The following is a 19755-nucleotide window of genomic DNA, read 5'->3' on the forward strand; positions in this document are numbered from 1 at the left end:
GATGGTACATCAGTTGTAATTGAAAATGAGACGTCTGAAAGAATTCCAGAAAATGTTAAAAAAATTTAGAGAAACCTGAATCTTGGTTCCATCAAAATGGACTGAAACTAAATGTAACTAAGACAAAAATGATGCAATTTGAAGCTAAATTATTGGAACAAAATGAAATAAATATAATTTGCAGTGATCAGAATATCATAGAAGCAAACCACATGACATTCCTAGGCCTAAATTTTGATAAAAATTGAAATTGGAAGGTACACAAAGACTGCAAACTTAACACCCTAGCTTTGCAACATATATTTTTTCAAGTGTCACAAGCATAGACATCTTGCTTTGAGACCATTATTCTGAGGAAATTTAAGAACAAGTGTGCTGCCAAACAACAGGCATCATGTTGATTACTGTTCTGAAATATAAAAATACAACACATTTCTTCCCTTTAGATGTATGAGGCATTGTTCGTCTTATATAAAAATAAATATACACTTAACTTTTTAAATTTCAACCACAACTACAGCATTTGCTACTGAGAGAATTTTAAACTCGCAGCACTCCATTTAAAACCTATGCTCAAACACTAGAGTACATAGAGTTAAAAATTTACATTAAAATAAAAGACATTTAACATGGAGGTAGGTTCACTGAAAAGATTGCTCTATACCCATCTGGTGGAAAAGGAGAATTCTTTGAGGGCAGCTTTACAGTTCGAACAAGGAAATTATGGACTCAGAGCTGAAGAAAGTTAAGGATTCTTCTAATAATTTGTTAATTCAATTATTTTTTGTATTCTGGGGGAATTTTATGACCATAAATCCTAATTGTACTTATTTATCATTTTGTCATAATTTAAATAGTCTATTTTTGTATATATGTATATCTTGACATAGCTTATGCAATATTTACATGTGTGCATTGTTGAAAGGTGCAGAGCAAGTAAAATACAATGTTTACTGTGTGTGCTTAAAAAAAATATTGCATTCACATAAAGTTACAATAAAATTAAGATAAAAATCACAGCAGGTTATGGGCCCAGAGCAATAAGAAAATAGAAAAGCTAAAAATAGAAGGCATGAATAAGGAAGAAAAACAGTTAAAGATGTTTCAAGAAAACGAAGAATTTCGTGATATATAAGTGCTTAAAGATAGTAGTAGATTCAATCTGTCGGATGTTGAAATTAGAATATTATTTAATACGCAAGCCCTGTGAGATATTGTGGATGGAACTCAAACACTGGAAAATTGCAAAACTTAAGAAAAAGAAAAAATGGACAGTAAAGCAAAACATTTTATAATGAGAACAACTGATAAACAGGTAAAGCCACATTTATTGTGTTGTGAAACTTCCAAATCAATGTATGATACACTTAAAGCAATTTATAAAAGAAATGCATCTCAAAGGACTCAGCAGTTGCTTCAAGAATTTTATACTTTCAAGTGTGATAAAACCAGAGACATAGCTAGTAATATAAGTGCACTAGAGAATATAGTATTTGAACTGAATCATCTCCAGTCAGAAACGGTGGCAGATATTATGATCATACCCAAGATATTGTCTATTTAGCCAGAAGAATACAAACACTTTTCTCCAGCACGGGATTCATCACCCAGTGGTGAGAAGACTATGGAAAATCTAATTACAAGGCTTATAAGAGAAGAGGAATGACTGAAAAACAATAATAAAGAAGAGAGTATTGCCTTTGATATTTGGTTTAACAAAAATAAAAGATATAATTTGTAAAAATTGTGATGGTCGTGGGCATTTTGCAAGAGAATGCAAGAAGCCTAAGAAGAAAGAACACTGTTCTATATGCAAGAGGAATAATCACAAAGAAAAAGAGTGTTACTTTAAAAATAAAAATAAAATTCAAGAACCAAAACAGATCTTTCAAGCCCTGTCCTCATTGCAAAAAGACAAACTCCAAAGAAGAAGACTGTTATTTTAAGAACAAAGACAGTGAACGAATATCATTTTGCACTTTTGAAGACATAAAAGAAGATCTAGTCACTCAAGAAAACAAGAAACAAGACATTGATGACTAAAAGAAGATGGAAAACACTGCACATATAGCATATGAATGTAACAAAGGAAAGATTTCACAAGAAGCCAATGAGAAAGAAGATATGACCACGGTTGTTGATAGTGCATGTAGAGGACATTTGTGCAATGAAGTGGACAAGTTAACAAATGTGAGACATTATGATAGTATTGTAAAAGTTGCCAAACAAGGTGGATCAATGAAAATAGTAGCAACAGGAAACTTTGTAGGAGATAACTGTGTTCTAAAAGATGTTATGTATGTTCCTGAACTGAGCAGAAATCTGATGTCTGTAAATGCAATCGCTGAAAAAGATTGTACAGTTGTGTTTACTAAACATTCTGTTCAAATCTATAAAGGTGAAAACCTGTTTTGAAAGGACAAAAACAAGAAATGGGTTGTATGAAGTGAACATTAAATCAGGAATGCAATCACTACTGACACAAGAAGAAAAACAAAAATGGCAAAAGAAACTAGGTCATCCAGGCATAAGCTGTACTTCAAAGACCAAGAGAATATGTGAAGCAGAACAATTGTGCGATGCCTGCGTGAGAGCTAAATTAACAAGAAAAACATTTTCTACCGTGAGAGAAAGCGCAACAAGACTTCTTGAAATCGTACATACTGATATCTGTGAAGAGATAGAACCCCAACATTTAATGGATATAGGTACTACATAACAGTGTTAGATGATTTCACTCATTTCTGTGTAACCTACTTGTTAAGATGTAAGTCAGAGCCTGAAAGATTCATAATAAAATATGTGTTAGAAAGTGAAAATAAGTTCAATACAAAATTGTCAAAAATAAGATGTGATAAAGGTGGTGAATATTCCAGCCATGAGTTTAAGAATTGGTGTGAAGGAAAAGGAATCGTGCTAGACTATAGTATTCCTTGCAGCCCTCAGCTCAATGGGAAAGCAGAGAGACTAAATCTGACAATAATGAACAAGGCAAGAGCTATGATATTCGATAGCAAACTAAAGAAAGAGCTATGGGGAGAGGCAGTGCTCACAACTATATACTTAATCAATAGAAGCCCAACTATCAATCAAAGTGCCATACCTGCAGAGAAATGGTTTGGGAAAAAAACAGATCTGTCAAGACTTCTAATTTTTGGATCAAGAGTTTTTGCCAAAAATTTAGGCTATTTGAAGAAACCAGATGTAAGAAGTAATGCATACATTTTTGTTGGTTATGCACCAAATGGCTACAGACTGTTTGTTGCAGAAAGCAGAAATATTGTTGTGTCAAGAGATGTTGAATTTGAGGAGAAAGTGACAAAAGAAAATTCTTGTTATTGGTGAACTATCAAATGATACTAGCAATCAAGAAAATGAAATAGAAGACCATGATAATCAAGGAGAAGAAAATCAAGAAGTAATAACATGCAATGGAGACACAAGAAACTACAACATTAGAAAAAGAACTAGTTTGAAAAAAACCTGTAAAATATAATGATTATGAAACAGCTTTACTTACCTATGAAGAATGTCTGAGTGGTCCAGACAAAGAAAATTGGTTAAAAGCTATTGAAGAAGAAAAGAGATATCTTCAACAGAGTGAAACATGAAAGTTGGTTAGTTCAGAGGAAGAAAAGGGGAAAGAAATATTAACAAGCAAATGGATCTTTAAAGTCAATATAAGGCCAGACTAGTTATCCGAGGTTGCCAACAAGAAAAGCATATAGATTTCAAGGAATTATTCAGCCCAGTAGTAGATATATGCTCATTGAGACTGTTGTTTGCGCTGGCAGCGCAGAGTGTTTGATGTCAAAACAGTATTTCTCTATGGGAAACTGGATGAAGAAATTTTTATGAAGATACTTGAAGGATACAAAGAAGCTGGAAAAATCTGTGTGTTGAAGAAAGCTCTGTATGGACGTAACCAAGCCCCATCCAGATGCAATAAAACTTACACAGATTTCCTAAAATCAGAAGGACTAATTCAATTAAAACAGATCAGTGCATATTTAAAGATGCAACTGAAGAAATGTACATAGCTATACACATTGATGATGGAATCATAATAGGAAAAGACTTGGAGAAAATTGAAAATATACTAAAGAAACTTAAGAAGAAATTTGAAATGCTTGTGGTATAAAATCCAGATATGTACTTAGGGATACAAATAATGAAGACAGAGGATGGAATACTTTTACACTAAGAACAGTATACAAAGAAAGTACTAGAGAAATTCAATATGACTGACTGTAAGGCCATGAAGACTCCATTAGTTCCAGAGGGAAAGACAAATGAAGAAAATCAAGAAAACAGACACACTGAATTTTCATATCGTGAAGCCGTAGGAAGCCTTCTTTATTTGTCATGTAAAACCAGACCAGATCTTGGATTTACAGTAAATTATGAGAGCCGTTTCACAGAAGACCCCAAGAAAAGGGATTACAAAAATGTAAAAAGAACTCTTAGATATCTACAAGGTTCCAAGAATTATGGTCTTTTCTATGAGAAAAAAGAAAGTGAAGAAGACGACAGTATTCATCTAAATGTTTATTGTGATGCTGATTATGCACAAGACTTAAGAGGCAAAAAAGTACAAGTGCATACATAGTTCTTTATAATGGTGCTCCCATTAGTTGGTGTTCCAAGAAGCAAAGTGTGACAGCTACTTCATCAACTAAAGCAGAATACATTTCAGCAGCAGAATGCACCAAAGAAATAAAACACATCAATACCCTAATACAAGAGTTAACCAGAGAAAAAGTGAAAATCATTCTTCATGTAGACAATCAAAGTGCTATCCAAATGATCAAATCAGGACAGTTGGTTAGACGAAGCAAACATAGATGTAAAATTTCACTATTTTAGCGAACAATACAGAGAAGCTTTGTTCAAGATAAAATATTGTAATACGGAAGAACAATTAGTGATACCTAAGTTTGTGGAGCTTGTGATTTAGAGTCATTAAAAACAAACATTGTACTTTAAGGGGGGATGTTGAAAGCTGTGGAGCAAGTAAAATACAATGTTTACTGTGTGTGCTTTTTTTTAAAGCAAAAAAATAGTGCTTAACATCTAAGAGTTTATATAAAAATAAAATATATCTGTAAGGTAGGTTGACATAGCAACATATCATGTGTGTATAGTGTTTTTTTTTTCTTTGTGTCTATTTATGTGTGTTATTACATTCTCGTAAAGTTACAATAAAATTAAGATAAAAATCACAGCATTCATTGGCAATAAAAAAATAAAATAAATATATCATCTTTGTTTTTAGATATATAAATATACATTTACTTTTGTATACTGGAAACCGTTATATGTAATTGCATAGCAGTATCTTGGAAATGTATATAAAATAACTTAAAAATCCTGATATGTGTCCAGTACATCAAATCAACAATGATTTGAAATTGCAAGTTGTGAGACGCATAAATCTATCATGCTCTATAGATCTTGGTGCATTTTTTACATCATTACAATGTGATCTTCTAGTGTAATGTGACAGGGTGTTGTAGTTGTCCCCTTTCATTGTTAACTGCAACTGCGAGTCCTATGAGTAATCTTTAACTGTGTAGTGTGCATTAGTTGCCAAGAAAGTATTAGTTGCCTTTTTAAACAGATTTAATTTAGGGATCTTTTTCATCTCCTTTGGCAATTAATTATACAGTTTTATTCCCTTATAGAAAATGCTCTTTTGAACTTTCCATTTGTTTTTCCTTGGTAAATGTAAGTTGAAAATAGCTCCTGTTCCTTGATTATTTTGAACTATTAATGGAAAATTGATAATGCTTTCTCTAACTGGCACAACAGCTATACCATTAATGTGGTACAGCAAGGATACCCAGTTTTTTAAACAGTTTTTTGTTATAAAACTGACTACTACATCTAGTTATCAATCTTACAGCCCTGTTGTGCGTGTATCCATGTTTTGTGCTTTCACTCCCCAGCTAAGAATCCCATAGCTAAAAACTGTGTCTACCTGTGCATAGTATGTCACCACAAGACATTGGCTGTAACAAATCGATTACAGAACCCTGAGAGCAAAACATGTTGATGACATTTTGTTTTGCCAGTATCTTAATATGTTCATTCCATGCTAACTGATAATAAATATTCATACTTAAAAACATTGTGCTTGTTACATTGTCTGTTTATTTATCATCTACACTTAATGTGATAAAGACATTTTCCCTCTTTATTCTATGTACATGCTGTTTGTTTTCCTCGTGTATAGTGTTAATTTATTAACCAGTTACCAAATCATAAACATCTTTGAACATTTCATTTGTTGTGTCTAATAAAAGTTTTGCTGTTTTATCAGTGACTATGATTTTGCTGTCATCAGCAAAGAGGACTTTTTCTCCTTGTCTTACACTGTTTGGAAAGTCATTAATATATATTGAGAACATAACTGGACCCAGCATGCTATCCTGAGGGACACCTATGTTTATAGGTTTCTTGTCTTGCAATTGTTGTACTAAAAGTTTATCATCAGCAGGCATGTGAACTATCTCCACCATTTGCACCTTGATTTCCACTTAAGATTGGAACCACTCATTTGCCATTCATCTTACACCTATTCCTTCTTCTTCTTATTTAGTGGTATTTTATGATGAATAGTATCACAAAACCTTGGGCAAGTCTAAAAATATGCTTATAACAGCCATTCTTATCAAGGGCTTCAAGTGCCACTTTTGTGAACATTGTATCAACCAGTATTGCACTTCTCTCACCGTTGTTGTTGTGCTCTTCAGTCCAGAGACTGGTCTGATGCAGCTCTCTCACTATTAAAATAAATCTGTCTGTGGTAAGAGTTGTATCAATTGATATGTCATTAGTTTTTCTTTCATGAGTAATTCAATTATTTTTCCGAATATAGACAGCAGTGAATGTGAGCTGTAATTTTCAGAATTTGCTGAATAACCTTTCCTTGGTAAGGGCAAAATGTGATTTGTGTTCCAGAAAAATATCTGAACTAAGGGCTTTTAGTGCCACAGATCAAGAAATGAAAGACAGTGTGAATAGCCTTAACTAAAGTGCTCCAGTGAGTTGGCTTTGCGCTGTTCTCTGTGTTGTGATGTTTTATTTTGTCTGGTATTGAGTGCAAGAATTAAAATTGTTAAAGTGTGCATTCAGTGTTCTTCATTGGATTACCCCAACTTTCAGCAACTTCCCTACAGTGATGACCCAGCACAAAATGCATCACTATGGCTTCGGAGAATGGAGCTGGCATGAAAATGGAGGGTGTCAAAAGCACTCTCCATTCACCCAGCAGTAATGCAACAGGTCCTCCTCATGATCAACAGCTTCAGCAAACAGCTCTGTAATGTGGGAACATACAAAACATTAAACTGTCAGTGTTTTGGAACTCAAGGTCACATCTCTGGTTCCTACATGTGCAAATTGTCAACACAACATACAGAATGATACATCACAATTCCTTTCTGTCATCACCCAGTTAAGCAAAGCTCAGACAACCTTTGAGGAGAATACTTTATGCATGCATAGCTCCACAGCACTTAAAGCCTCTTTTCGCAGTCACCTGAATACAGGCTCTGCAGATTTATGGTGGATGACAACTTAGGAAATACGTCTGCCACCCAACTACTGCACAATTCGCACTCGCTACTGGCACCTGACCTACATTTGGAGCAGACCCTCCACACAATTTGGCTCATCAGGCCTCCAAAGGACATGAAACTTATCCTCACAGTGGATAAAAATGCTTCGCTACCGGTGCTGGCAGATAAAGCTGAAAAAATGGCACCTAGCATAAAGGCACAGTGCAAAAAGTATTTTTTGTGTCAATGGCCCCGCCCAAGCAATTCAGCGGCCATCACAAAACTGGCCCCGACACAAGCATGCCAGCGGAAGCACTGGCCTCACAACTAATAAACTCACCTTAGAGATTAAAATGCTCACCTCACAGGTGACAGTACTACACAGAGTGCAGCGCTCAGGAGAGATATGACAAGGCAGATGATGTAACAAGCATCAGAACAACAAAAGCAGTTGGTGCTGATACCACTACAAGTTTGGTAACAAGGTCTGCACCTGCTCAGCACCTTGCCAGTGCCCAAATCCCCCTGATGGTCACCAAATGGCACAGTTAGCCATCATGATCAACATTCAAGCTGCCACTCACTCTGTTACAACTGCTGCATTGGTTTCTAAGGAGTTTCCCACTCATGTTTTTGTCCACGGTGCTTGCCCAGGCACATGATGCAGAAAGATATTGACACTGACAACCAAATTGCTGTCTTGCTCCACTGGCATGGTGAATTTTCTGCATGTATCTTCTGCAGTGGGATTTCAGGCTTACGACAGACAGGAACAGCATGGTGGTGTCCATCCAAACAGGAAGCACAATATTTTTTGGCTCGTACAGAGCACTGATATTATGCACAAGTTCCAGGCAAGAAGAGACTGTGCATTAACATAGGCCTACAGGAACCAATCACATGGAATTTCCTAATTGTAGATGTCAGGCAACCTATAACTGGGGCAGACATCTTATATCATTTTCAGTTACTTGTGGATGTTTAGACAGTCCTGGCATCTCAGACCATCATCAGGAGCACCTCGCAGGAGAACAAGTTTCAACAGATCCTGGAGCAGTTTCCTGAGCTCATTTCTCCATCAGGTGACAGACAGAAAAGAAGATCAAAGCCTCAGCAACAGGGCAATAAGAGGGAGTGAAGCACAGTCACCTCAGGGCCAAGAAGTTGGCTGTAGTCAAGACAGACATGGATAGACAAATTATGGACAGAATCACATTCTCCTCAGGCATCCTGTGGGCCTTGCCCCTCCACATGGAGACTGTGTGAAGATTGCTGGGTACTGATGACTTGTGTGAATCTTTTTGTTGTGCCTATCACGACTCAGCATCTCTGCTATATGGTGAGTAGCAACTTTCCTTCTCTAATATTGTTGCTGGGTACTGAATGAGAGAACCATCCTCAACAGGTACAAGCTGCTATATGAGTACTTGTATATGCCATATGGGCTATAAAAAAAAAAAAAAAAAAAAAAAAAAAAAAATATGCTGCCCAGGCGTGCAAAATTTCATCCACCAAGTCCTCTGAGGTGTAGAGGGTGTGTATTGTTATATGAGTGATAGCCATGTGTTTCTCTATCCATCTACATAGCACATTAAGCAGTTGCAACTACTTTTCGAGCAATTTCAACTAGCAGGGATTGTGGTGAATGCAGCTGAGTGGATTTTTGACCTGGGCAGCATCAAGTTCCTGGGGCTTGATGTAGCAACAGCAGCCATCTTGCCTGTAGCAGACTATGTCAGGGTTGTCCAGGAAGTGACACTGTCAAGAACATTCAGGAACCTTAAATGGTTCTTAGGATATTGAACTACTGCTACCACCTACCTCATATAGTAACATTGCTGACACCACTGAGTGAATTGCTTGGAGAAAAATTTGCAGCAGGAAATAGGAAGGTGCCTTGGAGTTAGAAAGAAATTGCCACATTTGAGTCAGTGAAAGACTATGCCTCATGAGCCATACTGTTGAATATACTCACCAAATGAGCCAACAGCTATAATGGTGGATGCAAGCCAGGAGGCATCATCCTCCAAGAGCGTAATGATAAGATAAGGTAAGATAAGATCGCACATGGCAGCCCATGGAATTCTTCTCCTTGCTGCTAACAAAGAATAAAGGAAACTGTAGTGCTGTAGAGCGTATGCTGTATGTCATCTATGCCACTGACAAGCACTTCCTTGATTGTGTGGATCACCTTGAAGGAGCATTAATATGCATCTGCCCCACATGGTCGGATGCACTACCGTTCATCCTGTTTGGCCTACAATCTTGCAATTAAGGAGAATCTGCAACATCTACCTCATGTACCATGAGGAGCTATGCCTACCAGAGGAATAACTAATTACTGACAAACCCTCAGACCTCTCCCCGCCAGCTTCCATGACTGAGTTCGGTCAATACCTTCAAGGAAAAAATGGCCCTACTACATACTTCCACACTACAATTACATGGACACAGGAACACTTTCACACATAAGGATCTCTACAGTGCAACTCTTGTCTGGCTGTATGATGACTCGGTCCACCCACCTCTCATGTCACCGTACAGTGGACCATACAAAGTTCTGCAGCATAGGAGACACACCTTTAAATTTTGACGCAGTGGACAAGACAAAATGGTTAGCACTGAGAGGTTGATGCCTGTACGCTTGTACATGGAGGCTACAGAGGGCACTGCTACCATACTATTCACAACACCGCCAGCCACTTCCAAGCAGCACCATGCAGAGGACCCTACCTTGATCAGGTGCCACCAGTGGTACCCATTGCTTGAAAAAACACCAGTTTCCTGACGTACCTGGGGCTCCAGGTTTATAAAAAAGAAGGGGATTGGGGTGTGGATGATGTAGTGACACATATCAACAAACAAGTGACAAACTGAATAGAGTGTGACATAGTGTTACCTGACATGCTTTGGTGAGCTAGCTTGGTACCATCCTCTATTGAGGAAATAGGATAATTTTTTTATTTGGTCCCTCTCCATTGCGTTAATACACAATATTTGATGCAGTGGTTACTGCCAAGTTGACACACTCATTGTCAGACCAAACACATTGTTATTAACCACAACCAGTGATAAAAGATGGTGCCAAAAGGCTTGAATAGATCCTACACAGGACGTCCACCAGTGTAGGAGCTATTCTTGCCTTTTGGCACCATATTGTGTGTCTAGTTATAGTTAGTAACAAGATGTGTGATTTGAGAATGAGCATGTAAGCCTGAAAATTGCAGTCATTGCACCAAAAATTGTATATTAATTCAACTGAGTTGAAAAAAAAAAATTATCCAGTTTTCTCAGTACTGAACAGTTGCAAACCTACCACTCCCTGGCATCATTCTTTGAATTACCAACCATTCTCTATGTTGTGACGTATTTGGAGTGTTTGAATTTAAGGAGTTAAAGTATGACATCAGTGTTGTTCATTGAATTACTGCACACTTCAGTGACTTTCTTACAGAACCATTTAATATGTTTGTTAATGGGTTTTGTATAGTGTTCTTCAGAACAGAGACTGGAGCCTCTTATATGCCTGCTGACTTCTTACTTTCTAATTGTTGTATTGTTTTCCTGACTTCAAACTTTGTAGTGGGAAAGAACATCATTCTGCTGTGATCCTTGAAGTTCTCCCTACATACTGAATATTCTATGAGGTTTCAGGATTGCAGCTGGACCATGTTGACTGCTAGCCACAATATTTTGGCTGGCAACTATCCAGCCATCTTCAGGTGAGTGTCTGCCATTGGGGACCACTAGTTCACGGTGCTGGCTTTATAGAAAAAATTGGCGTGGAAACACATGTGCATTGGCTGCCATCACAGAAGCGTCCTCTATCAAAATCCGCACCCTCTGCAAATAATGTTCCATCTGCAGTACACAGCCAAAAGCGTAAAGGTGAAACTATATATATGCCCTCTGTCAGAATGCATGTTGCGACGGGGCGGTTAATAAAGAAGAAGTGCGGTTGAAGCATTTTCACACGTGAATGTGCATATACAAATGATGGTTAAAAATGTTATTGCAAATTTTGGCTCTCACGTAAGTCTCAGGGGATGACTTCCACACTTGGTGCATTAGTACACTTCCACACCTGCGCATTTGTTATAGTTTTTGAATTAATTATTCACTCAGACATAAGCACAGTTATGCCAGGGAACAAGAATTAGGCAATTGTTATACTAAAATCAGTTTTTTGCGACACAGTTCAGTCACTATTTATTGGCGTTGTTCTTTTCTTTCACACAATGAAATTAGCACTGGTGAGATGGTTTACAGTTTTACTTTAATAATAATTTGATTCTGAGCCCCCAATAGCAGTAATGTAGGCTGCTATAAACTAAAATTACTCAAACAATTCGAACAGAAACACAAGTCCCACTGTCCTTTTTGTTCTAACAGTTTTGGCGCGAAAACACAGTTTGCCACATGTTCACTTACGACAAAGTATACCCTGTAAATCGTACTCACACAAATAATCCTAGCACTTCCAGTTCACCAAATATATGCTTGCACACTTAAACAATACTCTTTGTCGAAATAAATCGGTGCAAAAAAGAATTCTCAAACGACCACATGGGCCACACTCAAGTGGGGCTTGCTCGTCACCAACCCTCCAAAACGAACTGACCAACGACTGACCCCCTGGCCAATTTTCCCCCCAAGGGGGGCGCGCTGCTCTACAGCCTACAGACTTTTTTAAAAATGGAAGAAGAAAGAAACAAGAAAAACAGGCGATAAAACGGTGACTTAAAGTGTAAAATGGCGGGAAAATGCGGAAAGTTAAAACAGAAAGCAAAAGGGGGTTGGCAATGTTAATAAAACACACAGGAATCAGACAAGTAACATAGTAGACACACAATTCAAAAACATGGTGACAGTCTGGTTTCTGTTCGCAAGAGATAAAAAATCACACCCAGCGACAGCATGATGGCCGTTCGGAACACTTCTCAAAAGACACAACATGGAACACTCACTGTAAAAACATCCACTGTAAAACACTGCACGAAAATGACGGCACAAAGATAACACTCCCGAGCCAAAGGCAGAGGGGGGGGGGGGGGAGGGGGGTACCTGGAGGAGGGGGAAAAAACAAGGAGGGAGGAGAGAAAAAAACGAAAAGGGGGGGGGGGAACCAAGGAGGGAGAGGACTCATAAGGGGGGAGAGGGGCAGGGCAGACGCGAGAGGGAATGAGAAAAGGCAGAGGAGGGAAATGCAAAAGGACTCGGGAGAGAAGGGGGCACAGAGAGGGGAGGTGGGGGAAAAAAGAGGATGGAAGGGGGGAGGGAGCCTGAGAAAAGGACAGAGGAAAGGAGGGGGAGTGAGGATCAGAGTTGATACGAGGGATAAATGGAGGGAGAGAGGGCATCATCTGGGAGGGGGGAGTTGATGGAAAACCACCTTGGGGAAGGAGATGAAGGATGTAGAGATGGAAGGGTAGGGGGGGACACAACAGTGAAGACGTGGCAGGGGGCGGGGATGGGAGAGGAGAGGAGCAACCAGGGGGTGAGGGGGGATCAAGGCGGCATGAGGCGTAGAGGATGCAGATATGTTCGAGGAATAGGAGCAGATGGGGGAAAGGGATGAGGTCATAGAGGATCCGCGTGGGGGACGGGAGGCGTATACGGAAGGTGAGGCAGAGTGCATGACGCTCAAGGATCTGGAGGGACTTATAGAATTTGGGGGGGGGGGGGGGGGGGGGCAGATATCCAGGCCAGGCGGGACTAGCATAACAGAGGATGGGACGGATGAAGGATTTGTAGGTGTGGAGGATGGTAGAGGGGCGCAACCCCCCATGTCCGGCCAGAGAGGAGTTTGAGGAGTCGGAGGCGGTTGTGGGCTTTGGATTGGATAGAGCGGAGATGAGGGATCCAGGTGAGGTGACAGTCAATAGTGAGGCCAAGGTTCCCTGGCCAAGATGGCCGCTCGCTTATATACGTTCGGATGTCCAACCCCCTGGTTATATAAGTACCAGTCTCACCAGTTAAGGTTACAAATTTTGATGCATACATCCCTCTGCAGAAATAAGTACACCATCGGAACCGCGCTAAAAAGTACATCTTATTTACCAATGTTACATTAATTTCTAGGATTATTCCATCGCCCATAAATCAAGTTTTAGTTTTTGCAAAATTTCGCCACTTAGCGCAAATTTGTTAGTTTACATCTGTGCTGCAAAGTTTTAACATGGAACTGCATGTAGCACCGTTTTTAGACGTAATCTATAGCGATCTACACATTGCGCTGGTCAAAATCTTCATATCTATAATAATTAATTAATTATGGGCGAAAAATGTTAATAATAATTTGCAAACATTAAAAACTATTGCAAATTACATGTATAGTACGAGTTTAAAATACGTGTGATGCCACCCAAAATATTATATAGTGCCGTTCTTTACGTCATGAATTTTCTATTGAATTTTATAAACAATTTCCCCTCAAACTTTGTTTATTGCTCTTTACGGGCTTAATTATTTATGAATCTTAACATATGACTACGGCACTCGATCCACTATGACGAGACGTTTTTAATGAGTGCTCGCTCATCCCTGTAAGTTGTTATTTGCTATGTTTACTAATCTTTCAGTATTCTTGATATTAACCGATTTTGAGGTTACTATAACTTTTGCGTCTCATGATTTGAAATAAAGATCGATCTTTCAGAAGGTGTATATTGCTGACGACAATCCACTGCCACATCGCTCTTCACCGTAACTTACATAGTTTTCGCGTAATGCACGAAAAACCAAACAATGCCCCAAGCTACGGTCCACGTGTCCGCCGGAGACCATCCCACCGACCTTTGCAAACATGGCGCGGGTGCGCCACGCACTTCCGCGAATCGTGCACCATGTAGCGCGCTCGCTCTCCACAAAGCAATCTTTGCATACTAGAAATATTCATCTAGTAGCGGGGGTTTGCACCATCACAATGCTCACATAGCTAAAAACAAATGTCAGATGTTGCCAAATGTGTCTTTATAAATAAAACGTTTTCTTTCAGAAGAAACTAAAGAGATCACAGGGTCCCAAGCCTTTTCCAGTAGAATGCTGTCATCCCAATTTGTAAGATTTTGTGCTAGATGCATTTCCACAGATTTTTTTAATTACTGATTCCCAAAAGGATCTCGCTGGGTCCAAGATTTCTGTGGCAGAATAATCCATAGAGTGCCTTGTGGTAATACTATGCTCAGCTATTGCCAAGTTACTGGGCTGCAAAAGGCGAGTGTGATGCTCATGTTCAGTGCACATTTTGTGTACTGTGAGTATCGTCTAACCTATGCATGCTTTTCCACACTGGCAAGGAATTTTGTACATCCCAGCAAACTGCAGACCCAGCTCATCCTCTTCCAAAAGAAGAAGGGCACTAATCTTTGTCAGTGGCCAGAATATGGTGTTTCCTTAGGATGCTCCCTACTTTAGATGAAAGGTTGTCGACGTATGGAAGGAACGTCCTGGACTTGAATAGCTCCTTATCTTCTTGATGTTGTGGGTTGTCACCATGGGCGTACCCAGCGAGGGGCAGGGGGGGGGGGGGGCAATTGCCTCCCCCCCCCCAGAAGATATTCACAGTTTTTCACTAGTTTACTGTTTTATTTAATAAGAAATGCTGCATGTTTTCTAGGATTGTAAAAGTGAATTCTTGTATTTAAAATGTTTATTAAAAGCAGCTTTTCACTGGTTTACTGTTTTATTTAATAAGAAGTGCTGTATGTTGTCTCAAGTCCTTGTTTCCTGAGACTAATATGATCTGCCCCCCCCCCCCCCCCCCCCCCAGTTCAGATCCTGGGTACGCCCTTGGTTATCACATTTCTTCCTCATTAGCAACCTACTAATCTGATGTGGAATGTAACCATTATCTTTGAACACCAACCCCTGCAGACGTTATAGCTCCTTTGAAGGGCTGTGTGCATCAGGAAAAAACACGAGTCCCTTGCGCGTATGTACTAAGGACGTGAGTAGTTTGTGAAGGGTGATGGTAGCTCGACGCTTGCTAATAAAGTTTCGTATGTGTGGGCTTATGGTAGACAGAATGCCCTAATGACCCTTCCATTTTCCCAGTAACCGAGACGTCCAAAAATGGTAAGCAGCCATCCTCCTCTATTTCCATCATATACTGATGTTGTTGTGGATTGAATTCAGCTTTTGCAAGAAGCATGACAGTTAATCTTCACCATGTGGCCACACTACAAAAGTGTCATTTATATATCACCAGAAGACTCTCAGATTAATTTCTACTGAATCAACTGCCCTTTCCTCAAAGTCTTCCATAAAAAAAGTTGGCTACAAGAGTGGAGAGAGGACTGCCCATGGCAACATGATCACTCTGCTCAAAATATTCAGTGTTAAATAAAAAAGTAGGTTGAGGAAAACACATGATGATAATGTGCTGTTATATCAGCTGTGAACTTATTGCTAATGAGTGACAAAGAGTCCATAAGAGGAACCTTAGTGAAATCTGAGACGACATAAAGCTCACTAGCAAGTTAGTTTCACTGAGTTGAAGTGACTTCAGTCTATTGACAAAGTCAGCAGAGTTGCAAAGAATAAACATTCAAAGCATGCTGAGTGTGGCTATGGCCAACACAGAAACTTTTTTCCAGGAGTCCCCTCATGGTTCCACATCACTTCCACTGATCCAGTCTGTCACCACATTTTTGCTTGCAGATGAGAACTGGGTCACCAGTGAAGAAGGAAATGGGCTATTTTCACTGCTTTCAAGTCTATCACATAGTGTTCCAGCTTTTGCTGTCAAACCACACACTAAGTTGTGGATGTAGGTTCAGGTGATGTTAATTGATTACATACATGATTACATAATAACACATTTGTTTCTTAAGGTGGTTAGACAAACAAACTTGTAAAGTAGTGTCCGAACGTTCACATGCCATGGTCGTGTGAGTGCAGTAAATAGCTCGATCACAGATCCTGGAGGGTGCACATTCCTCAGTGATTGAATGTGCAGTATGACCTCACAGCCACAGAGAGACAAAGGTTGCATGTCTGTCCGAACACATAAATTCTCTCTTGGCTCACTGGGCACTGTTTAATTCATGGAAGCAATGGAATGAAGCGAATGATCGGTGCGATGCATGAATGCGACGGAGGCGAGCACGTGTTGTACATGACCCACGTTATCTACGGCTGACAGAATATGCAATCAGCATAAACGTCCACATGTCATAGAGGCCTAGCTTATACTGGCTTTCACTTCATCTCTTTCATGCCAGTGGGCACTGTAACATTGCCAAAAGTTGACCTAAGGAGAAAATCTGCACTTGTGTGTGAATATTGGCATGCTGCCAACTGTGCAATTCTGAGGTATGGCTGCCAATGATCCTTTGGTATGGCTGCCACAATTTAATAACAAATTATGTCAGAATATTAACCCTGATCATTACTACGTGAAGCTTATGAACAAAATCTCTGTGGGTTATATGACTGAATAATGGTTCAGATCACACCAACATCAGTGGTAAATAGTATTCAGTATATAACTGTATTATTTTAGAAATGTTTGTCAATCTTGCTGCTGTCTAAAGAAATTATTTATTCACCCGTATACATTCAAGGTTCCTCTCACAACGATATAGGAATTATCAAGGTAGTAGCTCAAAATATACAGCACACAGATTAACATGCTTTATGAGGATAGGACAGATAGTCTATGATTTACCAGGTGGTTGGCAGTGACCTTGATTAAGAAGCCAATCCGACATTTGCCTCAGTCATTCAGTAAAACCACAGAACACTCCAATCAGGAAGGCCAGACAGAGCCTTGAATATGAGGTCAGTATATTAACAGCTGCATTGCCTCATTCTGTTGGTCCCTGCTGTATAATGTTCCTTGATTTACACGTATACAGTAATTCTGAATGAAATATGTTTCACTGCCGAGAGAGCAATGTGTGAAGCCTCCAGTGACTACCATAGGAAAATATTGTCAAATGATCTTTCACAAAACCTGAAGAAATTCTGGACATGTGTAAAGGCTGTTAGTAGCTCTAGCAAAACAGTGAGTAACTGAAACTGAGTGTAGCAAAACAAAATACGGAATGCTTAACTCTGTTTTCAAATGTTCCTTTACAAAGGAAAACCCAGGAGAATTGCCCCATTTTAATTTCTGTTCCACTGAAAAGATGAGTGAAATAAGTATTAGTGTCAGTGGTGTTGAGAAACACCTGAAATTGTTAAAACTGGACAAAGCTCCAGGGCCCGATGGAATCCCTATCAGGTTCTATACTGAATTTGCAACTGGGTTGCCCCCTGTTCTAACTATAATCTATTGTAGGTCCCTTGTACAAAAAACAATGCCCAGTTCTTGGAAAAAAGCACAGGTCACACCCATATACAAGAAGGGTAGTAGAAGCAATCCTCAAAACTACCATCTAGTATCCTTGACATCGATTTGTTGTAGAATCTTAGAGCATAGTCTGAGCTCAAACATAAAGATGGTATCTTGAACAGAAAGACCTTCTCAATGCCAACCAGCATGGATTTTGAAAACACGGAACATTTGAAACCCCACCCGCAATTTTCTCACATAACATACTGAAAGCTTTGGATCAAGGCAGCCAAATAGACGTAGGGTTTCTTGATTTCTGAAAAGTTTTTGACTAAGTACCACAGCTAAGCTTATTGTCAAAAGAACGCTCGTATGGGGTATCAAGTGAAATTTGTGACTGGATTGAGGACTCTTTGGTGGGGAGGATGCAGCATGTTAACTTGGATGGAGAGTAATCATCAGATGTAGAAGGAACTTCGCATGTGTCCCAGGAAAGTGTGTTGGGACCCTTGCTGTCCATGTTGTACATCAATGACCCTGCAGACAATATTAATAATAACCTCAGACTTTTTGCAGATGAAGCAGTTATCTATGATGAGTACTGCCTGAATGAAGCTGTGTAAATATTCAGTCAGATCTTGATAAGCTTTCAAAGTGATGCAAAGATTGGCAACTTGCTTCAAATGTTCAGAAATGTAAAATCATGCCCTTCACAAAACTAAAAAACATAGTATTCTATGACTGTAATATCAGTGAGTCACTGTTGAAATCAGCCAACTCACACAAACATCTGGGTGTAACACTATGTAGGGACATGAAATGGAATGATCACATAGATTCAGGTGTAGATACAGCAGGTGGTAGACTTCAGTTCATTGAAAGAATACTGGGAAATCACAATCAGTCTGCAAAGGGGTTTGCTTACAAATCACTTGTGCGACCAGTCCTAGAATATTGCTTAAGTGTGTGGGAACCATACTAGATAAGAGTAACAGGGGATATAAAACATATACAGAGAAGGGCAGCATGAATGGTCATAGGTTTGTTTGATCTGTGGTAGAGTATCACAGAGATACTGAAAGAACTCAACTGAAAGAGTCTTGAACACAGGTGTAAACTGCCTTGAGAAAGTGTATTAACAAAGTTTTTATTGATTTTACTGCTGACTCTAGGAATTTACTATATTTCCCTATGTATTGCTCACATAAGGATTGTGAGGATGAGATTAGAATAATTACTGCATGCAAAGAGGCATTCAGACAATCATTCTTCCCATGCTCCATACAAGAACGGAACAGGAAGAAATCCTAATAACTGGTACAGTGGGACGTACCCTCTGCCATGCACCTCATGGTGGTTTGCATACTATAGATGTAGATGTGGATAATTTGTTCCAGCAAACTCATTATATACAGCATACTTTCGGTCTTCATTGCATTAAAGGACACTCAATGGTGATTCCTGGACTGTTAAGATGCTTATGTGCCCCCCCCTCCCCCCCCCCACCCCCCCTTACCCGTTCACAAAGTTGACTCAAGCCTGCACATATGGAACTATACTCCTCAGTCCATATGGAAAATTGGAGCATCTTCTCCCATGATGAGTGAGATGTTGAACACAGGAGACTGATAAGACACAATTATCATGAATGTTACATATTGATACACGATTTTCTTGTCAAAGTAGCAAGTGCGATCATGTATTGAAATGCAACGGCGTGTTGTAGTTATCAACTCTCATAACTACCCACTACTCTTGAGTCCACTTAGTAATCTTTAATTAGTAGAAGTAGTAGTATAGTAATAGTAGAATTGCGTAGTATGCATTGCTTATAATACGAGCAAACAAAGTTGGCACTCGGCGTGTTGTCTGATTGGAGCGACTGTACATGCCTTTTTGGTCGCCCCAACATCC

Source organism: Schistocerca piceifrons, chromosome 7 (genome assembly GCF_021461385.2).
Source record: "Schistocerca piceifrons isolate TAMUIC-IGC-003096 chromosome 7, iqSchPice1.1, whole genome shotgun sequence".
Lineage (NCBI taxonomy): Eukaryota > Metazoa > Arthropoda > Insecta > Orthoptera > Acrididae > Schistocerca > Schistocerca piceifrons.